This window comes from Lissotriton vulgaris, chromosome 4_1, assembly GCF_964263255.1.
Source record: "Lissotriton vulgaris chromosome 4_1, aLisVul1.2, whole genome shotgun sequence".
NCBI classification, from domain to species: domain Eukaryota; kingdom Metazoa; phylum Chordata; class Amphibia; order Caudata; family Salamandridae; genus Lissotriton; species Lissotriton vulgaris.
In genome coordinates, this window is record NC_141691.1 from 1214067372 (window position 1) to 1214091118 (window position 23747).

The window sequence follows — 23747 nt, forward strand, 5'->3', positions numbered from 1 at the left end:
GTGGTTCACTGTTTGAGTGTTTTAAATAAGGCAGTAGGCAGATTTTCATATTGTTGTCTTTTATTGTTTTTGCAGTGAAGTTTGGCCTGACGAGAACCCCTTGATCAAGTGGGGTTCAAAACTCGTAGACCGTGGCATTTCCAAACAAATTGCTCTTAGTGATCAAATTTAAATTTGGTATTTTCTGTATCCAAGTAAAAAAATGTTACATCGAATGTAAAAAAGATTTGTAAATATTGTATAGGATACGTTTTCAAAAAACTGTGATTAATAGCAATTATGTTTTTTTTTTTGTTATAAATGAGATTGTCCAAGATATCATTTGAAAGTGTGGATGTTGTTTGTGTAGAGTGAGTGGGTGGTTGGAACTTTTGAATGAAAGTGCAATTGATTTTTTTGATTTCTTTGTTTTCCTTCGTTGAGTTTTTATGTATTTTTCACATGAAGTGTTTTTAGTACATGTATTAAAATGTTTCTTCTGGAGATAAAATCGGAACAAGTATGTTCTATTCAAATAAAAGCTACTAATGAGCTTAAGGATGTAGTGATGGTTGGTCCGCGCATCTTTTGATTAAAATGATCTAGAGTTTATAAGAGTATTGGCATTTCCGTTGGTTGTTGGTTCAAGAGTGCTCAGCTTACTGTTTGTGAGCCGTACCCCTTTTTTGTTACATTACTTTTTGCCTTAGGGCATCTATGCCAATTACAAATCGTGCAATAAATCCTGTTTCGGGGATTATTTTGTAGGCCGCATCTGCTCGTTTTTCTAAACTTAATATATTTTGTTGTTTGGAAAAACTTAAAAGGTTTAAATGAACATAGCTCACAAAAACGATATTTAAACATTTGTAGCTACTACTTGTATGTGGGAGGAGGGATAGTGCATTTCTAAACTTTATTATAACTTTTGAACATGCTACACGGCAGGCACGCTGCTGCACAACACAGCTAAAAGACATTGGCACAGCCAATAGCTCGGGCTAAACACTTACAAGGTCCCAAAGGCGAAACCTATTGGCTGTGCCAATGCTTGTTTTACTCTGTCTTAAGTGGATAGCCACAGTAATCTGTGACACAGTGGAAACAGTTCCTAAATCTCTGCTGCTGGACTGTAAGTGCACTGTTTGTGCACCAAAGTCCAACTTTCCTGTGCATAAAAGTTTCTAAATCTTGCCTTTGGAGAGGACATCACAAACAGTCAAATTAGCATAATGTCTCTGCAGAACAGATAATTTCAAAAGTAAACACAATCATCAAATGGAAATGTGACTCCTTTAATGAATGCCCTTTCCAGTGGATGCCTTGCAGAATCCAGTTAACCCTCATTTTAACAACATGTCAATCACTCCAACTGTTTCCAAGGCGCACCCCCTACGGCAACCAGTGTTTACTCTGGATAAGAAAACTCGGCATAAATGAAACTGCGTGAAGGATGGATTTGGTTTTATGCTTGAACAAGTGAACTGTTAACATTTATAGAACTGTTGGAAAGAAGTTACATGCCCAGAATAAATTTCTAGCGGCCCTAAGGACAGGTTATCTACATTTTAGAAGAAAAAGCGCTTAGCTAAGTGTGCTGGTCTGGTGATAAGGGCATTGCCTCTTTGATCTGTTACTAGCTCAGAGCGCGAGGTACCCAACTGTCCATCAAAAAACCTATTTCGACAAAACATTGTGTTGAACATTTTAATTTCCAGTTTTGGTATTTTGCCTGTTTGCTCTCTGCTGGGCTACTATCCTCGCTGATAAATGAGCTGGAAAACACAGGACTGTCTCAATTTTTAGATTACCCTCCTACGGTTACCATTTTAATAAAAAAGATCCCTCCCATGCATGCCAAGGAACCTTAAATCAGATATAGTGGTTGCAGATTTGGTAATGGTAATTTTTTGCATTATCGTCCATATCTTTGTGCTTGAAAAAAAAGTTCCATATACACAACCTCCTCTAGCACCAGTCACTTTCAGGTCACTTTTTATAAATCAGGACACTGGGAGATGTGTCAATTTCTAACACGTTTTGAACTAAAGAGAAATTGATATTTTCTGAGTTCAATAGAAGTTTATTAATCATAATATATAAGGTATCAATACATAATACAGCAAAAGAATGATGTGGAAAAACCGGGAGGGAAGGGGAAGCATAGGAAGAAAAATCAGAATAAACTTTATAATTGAGGAAACAAGAACAAACTTATCATGGGCATTAATGAGTAAAAAGAAAGGGCACAATGATTAAACAACAAAGCAAATGCAAACGAGGATATGCAGGTAATAATGTTGAAAAAGAAAGGAAATGACAAGAGCATCAGGGGGGTTTGGAGACTTCCTGCTGAGCAGGTCGTGGACAGAATGAACAAGTTGTACAATTATCTAAATACATCGTAACAGGAAGCCAGAGATCTGCACGTTTGGCTGCCAGCTTGGCAGGAAAAACAAAAGCAGTATCAAGTCTGTGATTATGACATACATTATACCACCATGCTTTGAAAGAAATGGTAGAGGAAGTTTTCCAATTAATAGTAATCTGTTGAAACGCAACAGCCAGTAGCAAATCCACAATATGAACATGAAGAACAGTCCCATCCCAACAAGGGGAAAGACTACCCAAAAAGAGATGGGTGGGATACAAGGGAATACAGGTATGGAAAATGACATTAATTTGAGCCCAGACCTGTAACCAAAAATTATGTACATGATTGCATAGAAATAACATATGAAACAGGGTAGCATTAGGTGAGGAGCAAGACCAACAAACATCTGGAGGGGTAGAGAATTGTTTGTTAAGGGCAGAAGGAGTGTGGAGCAGTCGATTGTAGATGAAAAACATGGATTGCGTCAAGAACGCCGCTCTTGATGTTTTACGGATCTTTGTCCAAATCTTGTCCCAGAAGGAAACTGGCCATGATGTGGAAAGGCCACGTTCCCACTGCTCCTCCACCTTAGACTTAGGCCTGGTAAGCGTATGTGCATGAAGGTGCCAGTAGAGAATAGAAGCTTTAGAAATAGCTCGTAGGGTAAAGTGAAGTCGGAGAGTAAGGTCAGGAGAAATAGGGGAAGAGGATGTCTGTATGAGTCTTGTGTAGACCTCCATAACCGCTGCTTTGAGTAGGAGGTATTTGGGAGCAAAGGATGAGGGCAAATCAAAAGTAGAACAAAGGGTGTGGAAAGGCAAAAAGGTGGAATGTGAGAAGAGTTGTGAAATCCAGAGCAGTCCCTTGGACCTTCAAGATCTCCAGTAAAAGGGTTTACGATGGATTAAAAGGTATTTGTTATCCTAAATAGTGAATGAGAGAAAATCAGCCACAGATGTAGGAGGGGGAGGATTAGAGGACAGGAGGAGTTTGACAGTAAATTTATGAATGGGAGTGGGAATCGAGGAGGGTTTGCGTGAAAAAGGGATATATTCAGCGAAGGAGAAAGGGGAGAGAAAGAGGCTCTCAACCCTAGTCCACAGAGGGCATGGGAAAGCAGGGTCTTGCAACCAAAAGGAAGCTTGACGTAACAAAAAGGCGTTCTGGTAGGATGGGAAGTCCGGAAAATTAACTCCACCTTCAGAAGCGGGGCGAATGAGCCTGGCAAGGGACATTCTGGGTTTTTTATTATGCCATAAGAAGGAGGATAAGAACGATTTGATTTTCTTTAAAAAAATTGGCTGGGATAGGGACAGGGATATTAGAGATTGTGTATAAAATAAACAGGTTTACGCTTTCCCCCCATCCAGAACCCGCCTGCCTCGAGATGGCTCTGCTCAACTGTAGGTCACTTCCTAAGCACCAGACAGAAATCAACCTACTGCTGACAGACTCCGCCATCGATGTCCTGTTTCTAACAGAAACTTGGCTATCTACAAGTTCCGACCCGCACATCCAATCATTACCACCTGGGTACCTTATCAAAACCCTCAACAGACCGACTGGAACGGGAGGAGGTTTAGCGATGATATATCGCGACAATCTATCATGTCAGTTTAAAGACAGCCCCGTCCTAGATAGCGAAAATGTTCTTTTCTCCTTACATCTGCCCCCATCTACCACCCTATCTGGGGTCCTAATCTACCGCCCTCCAGGACAGGTAGGGTGTTTTATGAACTCACTAATGGACTCCATCTCCTCTCTTGCCTGCGTGACTCCAAATTTCACAATTCTTGGAGACTTAAATCTCCACTTCGATGACCACGCCAACAAACCTGCCTCAGATTTAAAAACCGATCTAACATCCCTCAATCTACAACTGCGCAGCAATGAACCTACTCATACGAAAAGACATCTACTAGATCCCATTTTCTCCAACCTCACCAAACTATCCGTTCAAACCCCGCTGCCCCTCCCCTGGTCAGACCACTTCTTGGTTCCTTTTAAACTCCAACTTCCAGGGAAGAAGTCGGAAACTCCCCGTCCCCAGGCCCCATCACGCCCATGGAAAAAATTGGACACAAACCTATGGGAACGCTCGCTGTCAACCACTTTACCAGTAGTAGACCCAGACCCCTCTAAAGCCGAAATCCAATTGCATAAATGGATCAACGACTCCCTTAATTCAGTCTTGCCACTCAAACCTCTTCCATCCAGCAGGAAATCCGCCAAACTGCCGTGGTTTACTCAGGAATTAGGTGAACTAAGAAAGAAAGGCAAAAGGCTAGAGCGCCAATGGAGGAAAAACTGGAATACAGAAGACAAAAGTGAATACAGAGCCCATATTAGGCTCTATAAAAACGCTTTAAAAACAGCGCAGGCCTCCTACTTCGAGGAGCAAATAGCCTCAGCGGCCAATTCCGCAAAAGAGACCTACTGCATAGTTAATCTCCTCACCAAAATCCAGGACCCACCGCCGCCTCCAGACCTGGAGGGCGTAAAATGTAACCAGATGGCTGAATTTTTCTCGGCAAAAATCAAAAAAATCCTGACCTCCCTACCGGCCCCTTCCATTGCCCAAGGATGCTCTATCTCCTCTCCTCCCCAAGACGCCCCGAGGTTATCCTCCTTCCCCCAAATCACCACTGAGATGTTTCTTAACATCTTACATACGATCAAAAGTGGTGCCCCGTCAGACCCAGCCCCGATCAGTAAACTCAAGCTGGTTGCTTCTACTATAGCCCCCCTCTCACCAACTTGATCAATGCCTCTTTCAAAGATGGCACAGTCCCGGCAAACTGGAAAAAAGCCACAGTCAAGGCTCTTATAAAAAAGCCGCATCTAGACCCCATGGACCCATCTAACTTTAGACCTATCTCACTGCTGCCGGCCATCAGCAAAATCGCCGAACGTGTAGCAAACCAACAACTCTCAGAGTTCCTAGAAACTAATCACCTCCTCCGCCAGTCTCAGACAGGTTTCAGACCGGGACAAGGGACCGACACCGCACTGTTAGCCGTGGTCGAAGAAACTAGGAGCATTATGGACACAGGAGGATCAGTGGCAGGGATCCTCCTCGACTTAAGTGCCGCCTTCGACACGGTGGACCATGCAACCCTCATACACCGGCTTGGTCTGTTAGGAGTGGCGGATTCCGCCTTAGCTTGGATTACATCCTTCCTTGAAGATAGGTCCTTTCAAGTAGCAGATGGATACTCCACCTCCAAGGCTCAGGCACTCAAGTGTGGGGTCCCTCAGGGATCCTCCCTGAGCCCCACACTTTTTAATGTGTACATGGCACCCCTCGAGGATGTGGTCAAACCTTTTGGCATTAAATCTATAATGTACGCCGAAGACACACAGCTCGTCGTCTCCCTTAACCAATCAGATAATTCCCTCTCTAATCTATCCAGTTGTCTTGAGAAGGTGTACCAGTGGATGTGCGACTCCCGGTTAAAACTAAACGGTGAGAAATCAGAAATACTCCTCTTGGGAAATCCAAACAAAATCCCCACATCCCTTCCCTGGCCGCCATGTATGGGAACTCCACCAACCCCCAAATCCGAGGTAAAGAGCCTGGGGATATGGCTGGACAAGGATCTTAGTTTTAAGACTCAAGCTAGAAAAACGGCCGGAACCTGCTTCGACCTCGTAAAGATGGCACGAAAGATTCTCCATCTAATCCCCCAAAAATCCAGGAAGCTCCTGTTGCAGGGGCTGGTGAACTCCAGATTAGACTATGGAAATGTGTTGTATCTGGGGGCTCCAGCCTCTGTAGTCCACAGACTTCAATGTGCACAAAATGCGGCTGCAAGAATCCTAACAGGAACTAAAGCGAGGAGCTCGGCCAAACCAGCCCTCAGTAACCTGCACTGGTTGCCAGTAAAAGAACGGGTAAACTTCAAAACCTTGTGCCTTGCCCATAGAATAATGCACAATGAAGGTCCCCCCATTCTCAGACCACTTCTGACACAGCACCAGTCCAGTAGACAATTAAGATCTAACTCCCTATCTCTTGCAAACGTCCCTAGAATTAGGAAGGCCAGAACCGGCGGTCGCCTGTTCTCTTACAATGCCCCCAGACTGTGGAACTCCCTCCCACTCTCTCTGAGACAAGAACACAATCACCTCAGGTTCAGGAAGCGACTAAAAACCTGGCTTTCCCCTAAATGTCTCCTGATTACCTCTCCCCTGTTTCCCCACCTTGCTGGAGCTTTGGTCACTAGCGCTGGGATGCCCTAGGGTAGCTACGCGCTCTATAAATCCCAATCAAATCAAATCAAAATCAAATCATCTTAATAGTGTCCAAACTACCCCACCAAGACAAGTAGAGAGGGTGCCACCTAGCTGTAAGATCAGATATTTTCTGAGAACATTTAGTCAGGCATAGGGAGATGGCGTCAGGTATGGAAGGGATGATGTACAATCCTAAATACTTAATATGGGAGGGACTCCAAGCAGAATTGGAGGCACTGAAATCAGGTTTAAAGGTGAACTTTGTCATGGGTAAAATCTCACACTTATCATTGTTGAGCCTGTAACCAGAAATTGAGAAATAGTTCTGCACTTCGTCTAAGAAAGCAGGGATGGAGACAGTGGGATTCGAGATGAAGAGCAAAATATCATCGGCGTAGGCAGCAAGTTTAATGGAAGACTCCGTGGTCTGAAAGCCATGAATGTTAGGGTTCTGGCGGAGCTTGGACAGGAAAGGTTCTAAAGCGAGATTGAAAAGGAAAGGTGAAAGGGGGCATCCTTGGCGAACTCCTCTACCAAGGTCAAAGTAGGGGGAGATTTGACCATTCGCATAGACTGTGGCCCGTGGATGAGAGTACAACAAGGAAACTAGGGAAACAAATTTAGGGCCAAAGCCAAACTATCCAAGAGTGTGAAAGAGATAGGGCCACTCAACCCTATCAAACGCCTTCTCGGCATCCAGGGCTATCGCTGCAAGGGAATGTTGGAGATGGGATGATTTCAACAGTATATTAAATAAAAGTCTGGTGTTGTCGGTGATATAACGACCTTTAACCAAACCAGATTGCTCTTCGCCTAAGAGATCAGGAAGTAAATGATCTAACCTGATCGCCAATGACTTAGCGAAAAGTTTATAGTCAATATTGACAAGGGAGATGGGCCTGTAATTCTTGCAATACTGTACATCCTTTCCGGGATAGGGTATTAAACAAATGTGTGCGTCGGAAAAGGTCCCTGAGGAGGCACCTAATTCAACAAAAGTATTGAGAAGGGAGTGCAATTTGGGAATCAATAGCTTGGAGAAATGAAGATAGAACTCAACGGTAAAACCGTCTGGTCCAGGGGATATATTGAGTTTGAGACGCTGGAGCGCGATGAGCAATTCTTTCTGTGAGATGTCAGTCTCCAAAAAGGAGAGATTGAGAGGGAAATGTGCAGGTTTTTGGATGGTCGAGAAGAAATGTGTGAGGGAGGGAAGAGAGGGTTGGGTGTCAGAGGTGTAAAGAGTCTCATAAAAGCGGGAAAATGTACAAAGTATATCGGCGTCTCTGTGCTGTAAATGAGCATTGGTGTCAAAAACAGATTCAATATTCATCTTGTTATACTTGACCTTTAAGTAATTGGCAAGGATTTTACCAGCTTTATTCTTACCACCATAAAACTTAGCACTTGACTTTAGCAAATATAAGGAAGCATCTTCAGTAGACTTTTCATTGAATTTAATCTTAGCAGCGACCAGAGCTGTCAGACTATCTTGGGAATGTGAAGTGAAATAGGCGTGTTCCAATCGCTTATGTCATGGAGGAGATTTTTAGTGAATTGGCAAGCAGTCCTGCGTTTCTTTGCGACATATCCAATAATGAAATTGCATGGAGCTGTCTTGAAAGTGTCCCAAACAGTGTGTTTTGAAATGGGCGGAACATCATTAAACAAGAAAAGTTCATCAAAAAAGGCAGTGAAGGAAGTGGAGAACTTGGGATCTAAGAGGTGGGCATTGTTAAAACGCCATCTCTTGGGCCCGTCAACCTTAGGTATCACATCAAGGCTGACTACAACTGGGGCATGATCCGAGAGTAAAATTGGACCAATTTCAGCTGTAGTAAGCGTTTGAGCGAGATTATGGGAGACAAAAATGTAGTCAACCCGCGATTGAGATCGATGAAACGGAGAGTAAAAGGTAAACTCCCGCAAGGTCGGATTGCAAAGATGCCAAGAGTCAACAAGCTTATGTTAGGATATGGCTTGAGACAAAAGTTTGTGTGGTTTAGTAGGAAAATAGGTGACGTCAGAATTCCTGTCTATAAACGGCTCCAGGGGTTGGTTACAATCCCCAGCAAGGATAAAATTGTCATCCATGAATTGGGTGATACGTGGAGACAATTCAGCCCAGAAAAGGGGTTCACCATTGGTGGGACCATAGACATTAAGAAGAGAGATTGGAACACCTCTAAGCGATAGTCTGACATGTGTCCATCTGCCATTAGTATCGGACTCTTGGGAAATGACTGTGAAAGGGAGCGATCTGCGGCATAGAATTGCAACCCCATTGCGTTTACCATCACCCTGCGAAAAGAAGACCTCACCCACCCAACCTATTCTAAGCTTAGCAGACTCTACGTCAGAAAGATGGGTTTCCTGGAGAAAACCAATATCAACATTCAATTTGGCAAGGTGTGATAAAATCCGTTGACTCTTAATTGGGGAATTTATACCCTTGACATTCAAAGACATAGCACGTACAGTAATTCAATAAATACAGAGTAAATAGAACAAGAATAGCGACCCATGAATAAGAAGGAATAAAAAGAAGAGAAATATGCAATGAAAAGTAAGAGGAAAGAAAAAAGGAAGAAATTAACAAGAATGAGATAATGTGCAGGAAGAAAGAGTAAAGTAGAGAGCGGAAAGAAATTTAGGAAGGTCAGATTAAGAAGAGAGAGAAGATAAAAATAAATACAACCTGAAAGAAAAATGTTATGATTTCTGCACAGCCAAGTAAATCGAAACACAAGAGGAAGGAAAAAAAACAAAAAAAGACGAGGATATAAAAGAGAAGATAGATATAAAATGGAGGTGAGGAATGGAAAAAGAAAGAGGAGAGAAATAGGAATAAGAGAGTATGCAGGTAGAGAGAAGAAAGTGAAAATTAAAAATAATTGCAAAGGGATCAAATGGAGAAATGAGAAGGCATAATAATAACTACAACCTGAAAAAAATAAGTTATCATTACAATGGAAGCAAGGAAACTGGAACAAGGGGGAAAGTGTAAAAAACAAAAAGCAAGAAAGGAGAAAAAAACAAAGAGGAAACATACATACAAAAAGAGAAGACGAGAAGGAAACACGGGGCATGGACCACGTAGGTAAGGCAACGCAACCAAGCGCAGCTGGGCGAGGATCCAGGAAGACATCACCAGACAAGGAAGGTTCCTGTGGAGACCAAGAGAGAAAGCGGGAACAAGTTACAAATGTCGGTGTAACGAAGACCATGAAGCAAACAATAACAATGTAACGTAAGAGAGGTAACAGTCAAACAAGTGAAACACTATAGGAGAAAAACTGTGACCAAAAATGAGAACATTGAAAAGACAAGCGGGATTCCAGCTCAGCACGGACAAGAGGAGGAAGGTCCAGAGGCGTCCATGGGGGAAGTCTTATGTGCGTTAATGAAGCTCTGTAGTCGCACTGGATCTTCATAGGTGGTTGTTCTGTTGTTGTAGGTGACTTTAAACAGGCAAGGATGATACAGGCCATAACGAGCACCCATGGAGCGAAGAACATCTCTCATGCCCAGGAAAGCCTTCCTACGATTCACAGTTGCCTTGGCATAGTCCTGGGCGAAGAACAGAGAAGAGCCGGACCATGCTAATTTGGGAATAGCCTTAGCAGCTGCTAGAACTTTCAAAAGGTCAATATACTCCAGAAAGTAAAGAATAAGCATGGGCGTAAAATCCGTTCTGCTCGCGGATTTCGCAGATTTTCGGTAAATTCGCAATCCGCGAACTCTCGCGAAATTGCCAATTGCGGATTTTTTTGCTTGGTGATACAATATTGCGGCGCGCGGCGTTCACTTACTGTCATTCAGCGTTTGCCGAGTTGTTTTTCTCGATACTTTGCGAGTGCTGCGCCATTTTGGATCTTGCTGCGGGATCCCGCGAGAGTTTGGCGACCGCGATTACGTAATCGCAGCTTGCCACCTTGCACAGCACGCATCGCGAGAGTTCGCAATTGCGAACACGTAGATGCGCGGGCAGCAAAAATCTCGCACTCGCGAAATTACAGAATTTGCAATTCTGCACAAGAAATCCACCAGCAAGCAGCATAAACCTTCTGAAAATGACTCCTCAGGTTGACATTTGCCTGCACTTTTTTTTGCAAGAGGGGGGGGGGGGGGGGAGGAAGTGCCCCACAATCTCCAACTTCCTGCTCCAACCTTCTGAAAATGACTCCTCAGGTTGACATTTGCCTGCACTTTTTTTTGCAAGGGGGGGGGAAGGAAGTGCCCCACAATCTCCAACTTCCTGTTCCTGTCCAGCAGGCTCCCCCCAGTGCTTTCTTCATGTGCTGGTCACTTTCATTCGGATCTTGACCTGGAAGGATTACTTTTTGTGGATCCTGCTGGATATTTGGACTTGAGGCCTTTTTGACTTTCTTTGGATCACTTTTGGATTAGAAATTTCACAAGTAAATTTGTTTGGGCATCACAGTTGCTGTAACTACAATTTTGGAATTTTCGATTTTTGGGCTGTTGTTGGGGCCTTTTGCCCAGGGGTAGTGAGTGGTGCATGGACTGAGTCTTTCTGTGGGGTCTCTTTAATGTAAACATCATGGAGGGCATGGATGGCATGGGATTGTGCTGATTTTTCTGTGGTTTTCGATTTTTTGGGCTGCTGTTGGGGCCTTTTGCCAAGAGCAAGTGAGTGGTGCACGGACTAAGTCTTTCTGTGGGGTCTCTTTAATGTAAACATCATGGAAGGCATGGATGGCATGGGATTGCGCTGATTTTTGTGTGTATTTCGATTTTTTGGGGTGTTCATGGGGACTGGCCATGTGGGTGGGGGCCATTTTGAGTGCTGGTCCAGGCAGGCCCTGGCCATGTGCTGGAAGGCAAGGGGCCATTTTGAATGCAGGCAGTGTACTCAGGCCTGCACCCATTTTGCCTAGCTTTCATCCATTATGCCCAGGGGTAGTGAGTGGTGCATGGGCCTAGTCTTTCTGTGGGGTGTTGTTGGAGGGGATGATTTATTAGGGGCACGAGGGACCAGGGGGACTCAGTGCAGCAGCTTTCAGAAGCCGCGCTGGCGAGACCGTGAGTGAGAACTAAGGGGAATGGGACGGCTTAATTTGCACCGGGGCAGACCTGGACCTCTTGCTCTAAAACAGGAAAAAAGCATACATATGAGCCTTGGAGACTGAAGCTTTGAGAGTTGTACAATTTATTTGAAGACACAGCTTCTAGAAATAAGCAATGATAGCATAAAAAACCACATAGAACCTGGTCCTGTACCCAGCATTCTCTTGAAAGTCACATGGACCAGTTTGAAATTACAAAGCACAGTTTACAGCAGCTATGAGAGAGAGAAACTATACTTTAAGAACACTGGTGAGGCATGAGGCATATTGTATAGAAGAGGTTAAGCACATATTATTGGGCACACTCACCACTACCTGTAAGATGTCCTGAAAGTATTAGTTCAAAGACTTTAAATGCAGTGTGGATAAAACAAAGTCAGAGAAAACATAACATTTCAAATAATGGAATACAACTTTAAATGCAACAAGGAAAAAGCATTTCATTACAGCAGAATATACAATGGAGCAGAATCTAAGTACATGAAACCTAAGTACATGAAACAAGGGCTATCTCGAGTAACCCCTGGGAAAAACTCTTGTCCGCCACCCATGTGCTGACGGAGAGTAGTTCAACGATAATCTGGCGGACCACCCTTTTATACTTGTTCAGGGGTGAGGGGCCTATGGTCACGCTATATCACGTCACCTCGAACCACATATCCTTCTATCGCCTCTCAAGCCCCTGCCTGGTAACTTTCCCATCATTAGTGTAGATGTGACTACCTTCTCGTAATTGTGTGGCACGTATGCTAGCCTAGACTGAGTTCCTGCCATTCTGACTGGAAGTTTGTCATTAATCAGAAATGTGTTATTATTGCTTTGAAGGGTTCTATTCATGTGTCAATCAGGCAGTCTGCGATAATATTTCGCTACACTTATCCTCAGTTTATCGGATGTCTTGCTTGACGTAGCTGTGGTGGGAACTTCCCTTATCCTATTCATGGCTTAGGTGGGGGACGTGGGGCATGTTGCAAGATTTATAGAGGAACTTGACTTCTACAGTGTGTGCGAAATATACAATGAGGTGGGGCCTGGCAGGGGTGCTGAGCTTTGCAGACAAGAGCAGCTGGGTGAAGCTTGGGTCAGACCTGCTTTCTGCTTCTGCTTAAGCTAAGAGAAAATGGCAGTGCTCAGGGCAACGTAACTGAGGCCTGTAACTTCTAAACAGCAGGGCCCACACAGGGGTCATGTTGTGCAGGTGACAGGTGTGTCCTTGGATAGCTGTGCAGCTAAAAATTCTCCCTCCAACATTCCCCCCTCAAGTTCGAAATTCAAACTTAATCAAACATCTTTAAACACCATTCGAACTGCATACTTAGCTGGAGATGGGGGGTGGCCAGGGCAATTTTATGAAGAATTTGTTCCTAAATCCTCTTCTGGTCCAATCTCTTACACATGGTCTCATAGGGAGGTACTGACTTTCAGAGGGGACCTGCGCTAAGTGAGGGTCAGGGATGGTACGCTCTATGTTCAGCACTGCTATCTCTACATCTTCCCCTTGTCCCCTGCGTGTACCTGTGTAGTTCATCTCAACTATCTCAGACCTTAATCTTCCAACATAATGCAACATAATCTGTGTTCAAAACTACACAACCACAAGCACACACAATATAGGCATTATAAATTTTAGTACTGCAGATAGCCATGAAGGCATCCAGTCCAAATTGGACCAATTACTTAAAACATCTGCTTTTGCACTTCCATCCTCAGGCATCTGTCTCCCCAAATTGTCCAAGTCCTCAATGGCCTTTGTAAGTGTTCCGTTATCAGCATCATCGGCCAAAATGAAGACACAGCAGGACTATTTTCCCATTCTGTCGCATCCACCACTATTCATCGCAATTAACTGGTCTAGAACATAGCGTTGTTCCAGAACCATTAGTCTCAAAGGTCGTAGTTCTTCTTCCACAGCGTTGAACCCATCACGGGTGTTGTTAACAAGCTGCATCAGTTCATATCTTGTTACTTGGAGCCATTGAGCATTGGCTTTTGTCTGGAACATGGGGATCGCTCCCCCAAAGGAAAGTTCAGCATCGTTGAAATCTTCCGGAATCTCATGGAATGTGTCATCTGAGGAGTACTTATTGACTTCTCTTTTTCGGTGGTGGGGCAGGGTGACATCACCTGCCATTGGGTGTGTGTGGATGCGGGAAATGTTCACTGCTGGGACGACGAGATGCCATTCATGCATCGTCAAGATAGAACAAAGTCCTTGCCATTGGGGAGGCAGCTGCAGATACATATTTTCTCCGCATATCCAATAGATGCCAATGAGGATGGACGTGCTGTACTTTGAGTCCGAATTAGTACTAGTGCTCTTGTAATTGGCATTCCTGCCCACAGGTACCGTTCCATTACCTAGAAAGCAAAGGAGAGGAGACTTTAGCTTGTATTCTTTTTCCTGTGTGTATGGTGTACCCTCACTGGACGTGTATCTTCTAGTTTCCCTACCCCATATCTCATCACACTCTCTTTCTATCTCTACATTTAAATTATGTTTGTGCTCTTGTCCTATAGCTGTGCTACCTAAGGAGGCTGCCTTACATATTAAGTCATGTGGACCATTCCACTTATTGTCGAAATAAATGTTGGCCTTCAGGTGCAGAATAGGTCTCCACTGACAAGGGCATGTGTCATGGGTGTGGTTACATCGGTGATGTTCAGGTGAGTGGCATTTGGATGGGGGTGTTGGGAAGGTGAAGTACCCTATTTTCTTATAGTGATGTTCCCAATCCTGTATTATGTCGGCAGGTACTTTCATATCACGGTAAACCTCCATTCTCCTTCCTATTTCCAATGTATTGGTGATGTCCCTAAATGTTCTCATACTTGTCATCCCACTCTGTTGTATTTACAAATGCATCATCCACTTTGGCTGAGTGGAGCTGTATCTGACCATGTATGCGGCAAAGAAACAAGTGTAAAAGACATTTGGCTGTGGGTGGTGGGACTTCTTTAGGAAATATCAATTCATCTGTGGCTACAGCGTGTGGAATGTGAGAACATACAAAGCATGACTCATTTGTGGCTTTTCTTCCCACCTCCCTCATGCCTCTGTACCACATGTTATCTAACAATGCGTTATGGGTACCATCATTCTGTACTGACATACCAGGGTGCTGGGAGGAAAAATCAGGCACAGAGTGCTGGTCGAATGTGTAAACAATTGTGTCTTGGATATTACTAATCCAGTCTGCCATAAATCGGGTATGCGATGTATATCTAACTGGCACTATCTCGCTACTCATTCTATGTCTAAGACTTCTTTTATTTTGGCGGGATCGTCTTGGGGTACCTGGCACAGTAGGGATCAAGATGATATCGAGTGTCAAGTCCCTTCCTGTAAGGTCAGCATGGGGTACAGAAGGTGTCAAGACAGGCATGGAGGTGTCATAGTTACTACTGGTGCTTATCCCAGTTTTCTTGTTAGCAGGAAGTGTCTTGTGCATGGGGAGCTCTGTGGTCGTTACAAATCTAATATTGCTAGTATCTTCTCTCTCTCTCTGATCGCACTGCTAACCAGTGCAATGCTTTTACTGAAGCTATAAACACAACAAAGAAAATAATTATAACTTGTACATATCTTATTAATTGAAAGCTTGACATGGAGGGTTGTTCTGTTGCTGCGTCTCAGTCCGTAGGCCATCACACAATCTTCACATTCTTGTAAAGTCTGTGGATACATGATGTCTTCAATGTTCAGATCTTGGACTGTGACGAGTGGAACCTCAAAAAGTTCATTTGCAAGTGTTCGTTGAATTTAAAGTCTCTCCACTTCCGGACTGCTCCTTTACAAAGATGTGTGTCCCAAAGCAGATAGGCGGAAGTTCATCAGAGATAGGACCCTTGTTCTTTTCTTCGATATCTGGATGGAAAGGAACTTTGGAGCACGCATTAGTGCACATAAATGAACAACTATTCATCGTTTATAATATCAGAAGAGGGCCCAGTATCTTAATTTAAGTCTGGTGGAGAGAACAACCATATTCATTGATCTGTCAGTGACAAGCCGATGAGATGTGATGTGATGATCAGAGCTGAGAGTGTTTCTAAGTGTAGACAGAGCAACGAGAAGGCAATATAGCCATTCCTTCCCAATTGTGGCACTTATCTTACTGATCTTGGCTTTGAACAGGCCTAACATTGTCGCAGTTGTTCAAAAGAATGATGTCTGAAAAATGACTGTCACTGTCACTGCGGGTCACTACAACGGCATCCAGTAATCCTCAGTGACATATGACCTCATGAAGTAGGAAGTTAGCTGCGGCCTTTGCGTCATAATGGACACATGGTCCAACTTAAATCCACCGTGAAAAAGGGGCACACCACTAACATGATGTGTCTTATTATTAGGCATCTGTCAATCATGTCTACATAGTTAATGTGGAGCTCTAAAAAGGACCCTAAAAAATGAAGGATGAACCACTCTGTCTGCAAAGTTGTGGACATGATATCATGTGAGGCCTGTGTAGGAAGGTGCAACTGACTGAGTGCTATTTGCAGAAGGGCCTGTGGCATGACAGGCTTTCCTGTCATTGTCTGTCAGCAAAATAAAATATGAAATATCCTGTTGTACTCCCCTCTCTTTCCTCAACTTTTTTCTTCAGGTGGGGCACTTTTCTGTGTCTCTCTAAGGTGCAGCTGTGCAATAAAATCATAGTGCTGTGTATTACCAATAGTGTATGGGCATGATGTATCTTCTTGCACTGTTGAGGGTGTATTTTGGGCAAGCAGAATGGGGGGCACAGTCAGTTTGTGCTGGGGATAGAGATGGTGCATGTCCGGGCCTTCTGGCTACTGCTTTCATATTCATAATTCAGATATACGACCACCTCTAAAATCCGCACATTTCAGTCTGACAATATTTTAATACTGAGCATTGCTTTCTCCCAGCATACGTCCTCTTAACATTGAAATCTACTTTATATCTGTATTCATTTTTACTTTCCCAGCACTGGGCCTGTGTGAAGTAACTACTGTACAGCTGTGCATATCTGAAAACGTATTCCTTATCTCCTCTCATTCATCTTAACATACATATTCCTTACTATTTATTTCACCTAACTGTGTGATCTTGGGCCACTCATTTCTCTTGCTCATTTCCATAGACCAACGTATTATTACACAATACTTTTCCCTTTCTCATCAATCTTATTGTTTAACTGTCGACTACAGGAAGCCTTTTTCCTGTTTGGCTCTACGCCCAGAATATGCACTTGGCCAGGAAAGCTACTTGTGAACGCGGTCCGAAAATAAAAAAAACAACCCCGTTGGCTTTTCAGTTCTTTTTAATATCTGAAAACATGTGCTGTCTCTATTTGCAATATGTAAAATATATGAATCGTATTATAGAAATAAAGATGGCTTATTTGTAATGCACATGTTCACTCAGAATGGTATATTGATGATAAACAGCAGATCTCTATTGACCCCAACTCAAGGTATTTCTCGAATCCACCTTAGAAGTATGAAATGCTCAATAGGCCTAGCAGCACATGATCTCATGTCTACATCTGAAAAGAAATGCGATGCAACTAGTGCGCATTCCATTCCATCATTTTATATCTTTCTTGTGCCTGTGTCAGCTGCTGCTGAATTTTGGGACGTAAGAATAAATAATTGTATTTAGTTGCTCTATTTTGCAATATTTAGCGATATATACAGTGTGAATTATATTTGACCATTCACATAACATAACTATCTATTTCTGAACGAAAATGCAAACATAGAACTGACAGTCTGCGTGCACTTGGAAACCGAAAAGGGCATTGTGCCTTTTTCATTGAAACATATTCTTGTCTTTCATATTTAATTTGGCCATCAGATCACGTGGACTGTGGTGCATGAAGTAGACGCTCCTCAATAACTTTATCTCCTATTTCTATTCGTACTTGTTCTGTGAAAGGGACCCTTAATATCTTTTCAGAGAAATCTAGTGTGTTTGCGCTCTAGTTGGAAGTGGGCAGTGCCCTCCCCTTGATACAGGAGAATATGGCACCTGTGTCAATCAAAAAACTATACGTGTTGTTGTTAATCATGACATTCACAACTGGGTCCTCTCTAATCTTTGTGAGACATGACAACAAGGGACACACTAGAGTTGTCTGTGGGCTTATCCTGACTTGAATTGCCTCCAGCCTTGTGCTGCTGGATGGTGCCCTGTGAAACCAAATCAATGGGGGGCAGGAATGAAGCTCCTTGTGATACAGGGGCTTGTGTCTGGGGCACCATTTTGTACGCAGGCATGTGTTGCTGAGGTACCTGTTGTATCTGATGTGTTGTTACCTGTGTGTTACCTCCTAGCACTTTTAAGGCACTTTGTGAAACATTGGTGACAGTAGTCACTTGACTCACTGGTGTATCTAGCTTAACTGCATCAAGAGTCTTTCTTTTCTTTAATTTCTGCTGTTCTGATTCAGCAGTTGTGTTCTCGATAGCTAATTGCCTTATTTGTGACATTAGAGATCCGATGTCTGAGACATCTGGAAACTTCTGGCGCAGTTCGTTCCATAGCGCTGATCTTATTTTATTGAAAGGGTCACCATCTAATTCTGAATTAGTGGTGCAAAGCCTTGTGTTGATGCGTAAAAACATATCCTCTGCATCCTTTCCAATTAGGGATGTGAGTAGGCTTTTCATATCCCAAATAGCCAATGACACACTTGAAGTGTCATTTTCAAAGGCTTCTATCCACTTTACCGCACCCTCCGTGAGGGGTGGGAGTTCTCTCTTTAAATTTTCTTTGTCCGTTAGGGACCAAGTTACTGAGGTAGGGGGGTCATTGACCTCCTTGGACAGCAGGGGCAGCTGGTGTGTTACCCCTGTGGGTCTTGTGTGACAATACCTGCGTGCGTATTTCTTCCAGACCCTTAGGCCTTCGCGCATGTAGGTATAGTTCCAATCGTCATTTCCTTTTCCCTGCAATATACATTCTTCAGCAGTGGCCATTTCATCTGGCTCAAAGGAACCCTCTTGGGGCCAAACCTTCATTCGAGATGCATTATCTTCTGTCCAGTATGCCAATTTATCTGAGAATGGATTGACATAAAGGTCATTCCCTTCTCCAAGTATTACTATCTCGTTTGGCGTCAGACCATTGATCAGTGGTGATCTTGGCCTGTCAAGGGTCATATGGTGCAGTACACCAAATCTGGCGGTGTGCAGACCTGCTGTACCTGATGCATCATATTCCTGTTGGACGTCATCCAGTCGCCCATAGTCACCTAGTACTGCAATTCTTTCTATCTCTCTTCTTCTCTGCCTTCTCCTCTCTTCTGCCTGTTCGCACATTTTTGGCAGATCCAAATTGTCTCGCTCTAGCTGTGGTCTCTCTAGCCTACGTGGTGTAACCACTGGAGGTGATGTCTGAGGCATAGGTGGTCGTGTCACCTGAGTGTTACAATTAATGACTGTAGACGGAGCTTGGGGCACACTTAAGTTGGCTGTGAGAGAAGCTGCTATGTTGATCTGTGGTGGGGCTACACTTTGTGCTTCCTGATGTAAGTCTATCCATGGCCCTTGCTGTGGCATGATAGTTGGGACTCCACCACTGTGTGGCTCTACCTCCTTCACACTACTAGCTACTTCATTTGGTGCCTGTTTTTTCTTTGCTCAGATCTGCTCAGTCATTCTATCCTCTATACTGGCTAGGTATAATGACAGTTGCTGGAGTGCTGCTGTATTTTCTGTGGGGCTTCTTGAGTACTGTGTGTGTGACATGTCCCCTACTTCCTTACCTGTTCTTTGGCATAGGTCACTTTCTGTCCTATTCCTGCTAATGTCTCCCTCAGTTACTACCTCAGAGGGATACTGTTCACTGTCTTTCTTTACTTCATTGAATTGTAGTAGGTCTTTTCCCTCTCTATTAGGACCTGTGTTAAGGGGCTGCCACTCATTATACTGACTCTGTGTATTGTAATGCTGGTGGCTCGGGAATCGGAATGGGCCATAATGTCTTGTTCTTGTTCTTGGGGTATCGTGATCCTCAGTGAGGGAAGTGGGTACTGGGTGGTCAAGTCTGGGGAGTGTCATGTAGGAGCTGTGCTGTGAACCACCAGAGGCCTCATGGCTCTCTTTGTTTTCTTCCTGCTGGGGGCTGCAGAGTTGGACACGTCTCATTTTTATTATCAATAGCGTGTCAATTTGACCTGGCATTACTGAAGCTGCATCCTGCAGTACTGGACTTTGCGAACTTAGGGATAGCTGGCCTAATGTACTCTCTGATGTACTATCTTGTGAATTATCTGAGATGTCTGGGGCTGAGGCATCGTCATGGCCTCTGGCTGCCTGGACATCTGATAAGAGTTCTATGTCAGTCTTTATACCCTGTCCTAAATTAATGTCATCTGCGTCATAGGCTGGTGGATGTACTGTGGGTGTTGACATTATCCTTCTGTGAGGTGTGTAGGCTGGCGTAAGTGTGCAACGCCACCGGGTATTATTGTCAGCCTTACCTGCTGTAAGTATGTTATGTCAATTCCTAGGGCTGAGATTAGTGTCAAAATGACTGTACATGTCAGGGGTGAGACAGACTCAGGGGATGTTGCTGTATCCTCAGAAAGGGCAACAACACAGCCGTTCACTATGTGTACCGTAATCTGTAGTCTTGGATCTTGTGTGGGCTGTCTGCTCATCTCCTAGAGTCGAGTTATCTTTGAGGTAGGTTATCTGTGGCAGTGAATGTGGCGAAACTAATCTCCTTTCAACATGCGGCTTTGTAAATATGCCCAGATTTCTGGATAATGTGTTGTAGAAGGGTGTCTTTGTAACAGTTCTGTGAGTCTTGGTGATAGCTGCTGCTGCAGCTGGTCATGCAACTCGTGGGCGTGATGCTCACAGCCTAGTGGAGTGAGGGTATCCTGTGACTCTTCCTGCCCCTCCGGGCAGCTGGTGCTTGGAGGAGGCGGTGTGAGTGAACACTGTGAGCAGTATCAGGGCTTTCGTTACTTACTACACTACCTACTGACTGGAGTGTAAGTTGTGTGTCATCAGTGGGGGATGTATACGTTGGCACTGGGAGGCACAGTTTCACTAGATGCAATGTGGATGCCCTTATCTCAGTACCCTGTGTGAGTGGTATTCCCAACAAGTCCCATGCCCTAGATATTAAGGAAATTTCCTTTCTGTTAAATTCTCTATGAGTTTGTGCGCTCACGTTCTGCAGTGATACAATTTTATTGTTCAATATGTGTAGGACTACCTCAACCTGATTCTGCCCACTCTGGCTCATCTGTACTTCCTTTTGTTATATGTATGTATATGTATTAAAAACAGGCTGACCTCCTGTCCGTTGTTTTCGGGGTCGGGCAGTTTACCACAAGCACAATGCTTCTATGATGACTGGATACCTCTTATACTCATGTATCCTATTCCTAGCGTGGAATGCAGTTAAAAAAGAGAAAACATTTCTCATTTATTCTAAACGATCTGTATTTTAAAAATAACGCAGAGCACTTCCCTGAGACTTCCCTCGTGAAGCCTGCAGTTGCTTGTAGAGGGAAGGGGAAATCCTGAATGCCAGGTGTACACAGTTTAACAGCAGCAAGAAAAAAGGAAAACAATAAATATATATATGTGACAACCGTGGGGCTCGAAATGCCGTAGCTTACAGACTCTCTTCAGTTAGTCAGTGGCAGATCAACATACATGGGAAACACAGAAATGCATTTACAATCTCCCTAGTTATTGAATCTCGCTAAAAGAAAAGTCTTCAAATGATGGTCACAAAATATATTTAGCAGCAATTTCTACTTAGCAGCCCCCCCCCCTAAGTGATAATGGTACGGGGCCAGACATCACAGTTGTGCACAGCAGTCCCTACTTAGCGGGCCTTTTACCCTTAAGTGGTAATATTGGTATGAGGCCAGACACCACAGTGATAAACAGAAATTCGATGTTCACAGTTTATATTTAGTCAAGGAAAGATGAACAATCACAATGTGCTTATATATCAATAGTATAGTATAGTCTCGCTACGGTCAGCCTCTGTGCCAGCCAGTGACTCCTAACAAAAGAGACCATGAAAATAGTAAGGATCACACAAGTTCGTTCTATGAACCTATAAAATATATTCAACATTAAACACTAGGCGCTAACATGCAGGTCTGTGCCTGAACAGATATCTAAAAAGAGAAAAATAAAATGTAAATACTTCAACAATTCTTTTACAAAAATCACGCTCTATGGCCACTAGAGTGTGCTAGAGTGCTCCTTATACACGTGAGGCAAACCAAAAATAATTAATAAACCACGTCTAGCTTGACAAAAAATATAATGCCTACAACATGAGCATATAAACTTCTTAGTCCCGCACAGAACTCTTCCCTTGACATACAGCAGGGGATATCACCGCTAAATTAAGGAAAGATCAAAGGTCACGGTAGCTAATCGGACCTGCTGAAACTCCTTCTTTCTCATGGACTACTGACATGAGAGATTACCTCGTCTTTGTCACTCCTATCAAACAGAGGATCACTTGCACGAATATACTGAAAAAGATGCTAGACGCAACCCTTTCCTTCCTTGACACCCTGTTGCAGATGCATCAAAGGCCCTCCCCCTGCGGAGAGGCTTCACTAAGCTGAGAGACCTGCCACGTGCGGTCCTCCTTCCCTTAAACTTCAGAGGGTCACTTAAAATAAAAGGCTAAAAGATGTATTAAAGGTCCCCTCCCTCTAGAGAGGCACCGCGCTTAAGAGTAAATATAGAATAAGCCTTGACAATTCGACTGCTACAATCCTTCTTAGTATTTACACGCGGCTTAGCAATAACATGCGACTATTTATAAAGCAAAGTGAAACACATATATCTCAATAATGACCCAACTGTCAGGCTCAGTCTCCACTTAGCACACAATCCCTCCTCTGCGTAGAATCAAATAACAAGGTTAACAGACAGGAAGCCTGGACCATCGGCAGATGTACCGCTGTATCACAACAAAGCCCACCATTCGGCCGAACCCAAGAGAGAGAGAGACAGCGCAGCGGCGGGCAGACACAATATTATGTATGCTTACCCTCAGCGCAGTGTTTCCCTCACAATGGTCCAGCAGGATGGCTGCAGAGTCGTTTAGCAGTTTAGTACTTCCTCCTTAGGAACCAGCTGCATCCTGTCAGTTTAATTCCTTATTATCACGTCGGGGTCACCACTTGTTGGAGGGGATGATTTATTAGGGGCACGAGGGACCAGGGGGACTCAGTGCAGCAGCTTTCAGAAGCCGCGCTGGCGAGACCGTGAGTGAGAACTAAGGGGAATGGGACGGCTTAATTTGCACCGGGGCAGACCTGGACCTCTTGCTCTAAAACAGGAAAAAAGCATACATATGAGCCTTGGAGACTGAAGCTTTGAGAGTTGTACAATTTATTTGAAGACACAGCTTCTAGAAATAAGCAATGATAGCATAAAAAACCACATAGAACCTGGTCCTGTACCCAGCATTCTCTTGAAAGTCACATGGACCAGTTTGAAATTACAAAGCACAGTTTACAGCAGCTATGAGAGAGAGAAACTATACTTTAAGAACACTGGTGAGGCATGAGGCATATTGTATAGAAGAGGTTAAGCACATATTATTGGGCACACTCACCACTACCTGTAAGATGTCCTGAAAGTATTAGTTCAAAGACTTTAAATGCAGTGTGGATAAAACAAAGTCAGAGAAAACATAACATTTCAAATAATGGAATACAACTTTAAATGCAACAAGGAAAAAGCATTTCATTACAGCAGAATATACAATGGAGCAGAATCTAAGTACATGAAACCTAAGTACATGAAACAAGGGCTATCTCGAGTAACCCCTGGGAAAAACTCTTGTCCGCCACCCATGTGCTGACGGAGAGTAGTTCAACGATAATCTGGCGGACCACCCTTTTATACTTGTTCAGGGGTGAGGGGCCTATGGTCACGCTATATCACGTCACCTCGAACCACATATCCTTCTATCGCCTCTCAAGCCCCTGCCTGGTAACTTTCCCATCATTAGTGTAGATGTGACTACCTTCTCGTAATTGTGTGGCACGTATGCTAGCCTAGACTGAGTTCCTGCCATTCTGACTGGAAGTTTGTCA